Below are 2,802 nucleotides of genomic sequence, written 5' to 3'. Positions count from 1 at the left end.
TGTTTTGAAAGTTGCGCAGGAAAGTCTTCATAAGTATAATTTTAACGGTGCTTTTCATCGGCTCAGTCTCTCACTCCCTGAATTACAGTGTTTTTTCAGATGTTTGTTGATTTGGTTCAGCTTCTTCTTTAGTTTCTCACCCGTTTTTCTCCCTCTAACTTTAGAAAGCACGGCTGGCAGCTGCTGAACTTCAGTCGGCGAAGCAGAGGAAACCCAACTGCTGATTCGTGATTGAAGTTCTGAGAGGCGGAGCGCCGTGGTTCCTCCCCGTAACTTTTCTTTCGTTGGGAGCTTGTGCACAAGTCGGCGCAGGCGTTTGGTCTTCATTTTGTGGTGAGCGAAGAAAGCGGGGATGATTTCTTTGAGGTACTCGGCTCCGTCTGCAAACGACAGATGAGGTCAAACAACAACATATAAAACAATTACAGAACATTTAGAGAGCATTATTTGCTTAGCAGTCATATTTCAGTGAATAACAGACTGAAAAGTTTTATATTGTTTCAAATTTCCTTCTATTCAAACCCACACACATTATAAAAAGGATAAGTTTCTGCACCATTGCTTTGTTTCTAATAAAATCCGGTATAAAATCTCACCTTTGGCCTCTCTGCAGTCAGCACACACGCTGTCGTGCCAGGCAGAGCCCCTCAGCACCAGCTGCAGCCCTGCATCGCTGCAACTTTTTTGCCGTCGGCAGCCGTCACGAGCAGATGAAAGGTCAGAGAAGGTGTTGTTGGAGCAGATCCGGCACACTGTGTCCCTCTCTGCTGTACCTGCGGGAGAATCATGTCGCCTTCATTAAAATAAATAAATAAATAAATCAAGCAGAACTTTTTTTTACGGCAAATTAAGCTGCAAACATTTTTTGCCATTTTTGTTGAGGGTTTTCGCACTAAAACTGTTTCATCTGCTTTAATAGATAGAAGGACACATTTCCATCAGTTCATCCATGTCTACTACTTCTTTCCAATAAATCATTTCGATTAAAATGGCTACAAGTGTAAGCTCAGTCAGAGGAGGTGGGTGCAAGAATTTTGCTTTTGTTGAATGGAGGGACAGATCACCGGTCCATGGAGACATAAAACCAGTTTCGGAGAAACTGAGACGTTTATTTTCTAAACATGATGTCCCAGTGGCTTTCAAACCCCAAAACACATTACGGCAAAGGCTGGTTCACCCCAAAGANTGGCAGGACTGTAGATGAGTCTGACCTACACTGTGCCAGCCCACGGTTTTACGATACGTCCCATATTTGAGGAGGGGGCTCCTTTCAAAGTGGGGGTGTCTGGACATGCAAAAATGCTTATAACTCAGAAACTGTTGTACATTAAAGCTTCAGATTTCTTATGTTGTTTAGCTCTGATGAAGCTCTATCCATCAGGCCCACCATCAGTGCCCCCGACCCCCAATTTATCTGAAAAAGTGGTATCTGGACATACAAAAATGGTTATTGCTCAAAAACTATTAAACAGGAGCTTCAGATTTTCATTGGTGTTTTAGCTCTGATGAGGGTCTATCCATCAGGTCAACCAATGCCACCCCACCCCCCAAAAAAAGACCCCCACCTAAAACACTACAATTTTGGGATGTACCTAGTAGCATGACATTTATTAGGAATGAAGACCTCTGAGTTCCGGTGCATTTCTGCGTGCGGGGGGTCACTATATTACCGCTATGCGGTATCTAGTTTTCAATTTACTTTTATTTCCCTCTGCAGGCTAAAAATATGCATTTTTAGTATAACYTGGTGATTCTAAGATGCACTGCCGGGGTTAGTGAAAGACTCCCTTTCCTGTTTTATATGCATAAAATTTAATCTGATACAATGATGACCACCTAATCAGGATTTAGAACTGGCATGACTAGGAAACACAACTCAKCATTTTTTGATTGCCTTTCATAAACGGTTCTTATTTCGTCCCGTTGCCAGTTTCATTTCTACATCTGTATATTGAGTTGTAGTACCGATTTTTGATGACTTAAGCAGAATSCTTCACCACAGTTGAAAGTAATACCCCACTCGGTGTAAAACAAAACAAGTTAGCRGGATGAATAAAGGCCTAAAGAAACAAGAAGCAGCATGAAGGACAGAAGCAAGTAAACAACTTCTTCAAACTTGTTTTTCTTGCTTCTGTAAAAGAAGAACTTTACTAATGTGTGGGATCGTTTTTGTGCAGAGACACAAACAGTCAGGCATGCGACTGCCTGCTGTTTGCAGACCTTTAYCATGGTTTTTCGGCATGGGGCTTTTTGAGCTTTCAGTCATCACGTTATGCAACAGAAAACCTCACAGCACTTCGATGCACATCACATTGACTCGACTGGTTGCATGCCAAATGTCATTTGCAAATTAAAGATGGTTACCTGTTTTCTCCTTATGACTGCTGATTGACAAACACATTTTTCAATAATGAAAGTGCATCTTAGAGTCTGCTCAGTTTGAGTTTCCCATCAGGTAAATGAGAGAACTGGACCTAGGATGCAGATGGGCATGAGGGGCTCAAGAAAATACGATTTTTTTTTAATATAAAAATGAAAACAAAGGACTGAGGTGGCAACATCTAACAAAATACCCATGTAGGAGAAAACCCAGGAGCAACTTTGGTACCATGCACTGCTCAATRGGAGCAGGTGTGGCAGGCTGAATGGAAAAATTCAGAGGAAGTAGGCTGGTGGCACAAAGGAGCTCCGAGGAATTGAATAGATGAAAACACGTGTAAGTGTAGTAAACACAGTAACCGATGAATGAGCTTAATAATAACACAACACACACACACACACACACACACACACACACACACA

This window comes from Austrofundulus limnaeus, unplaced genomic scaffold (genome assembly GCF_001266775.1).
Source record: "Austrofundulus limnaeus strain Quisiro unplaced genomic scaffold, Austrofundulus_limnaeus-1.0 Scaffold502, whole genome shotgun sequence".
Taxonomy (NCBI): Eukaryota; Metazoa; Chordata; class Actinopteri; order Cyprinodontiformes; family Rivulidae; genus Austrofundulus; species Austrofundulus limnaeus.
The sequence above is the reverse complement of the archived record's forward strand: the minus strand, read 5'-3'. Positions refer to the sequence as shown.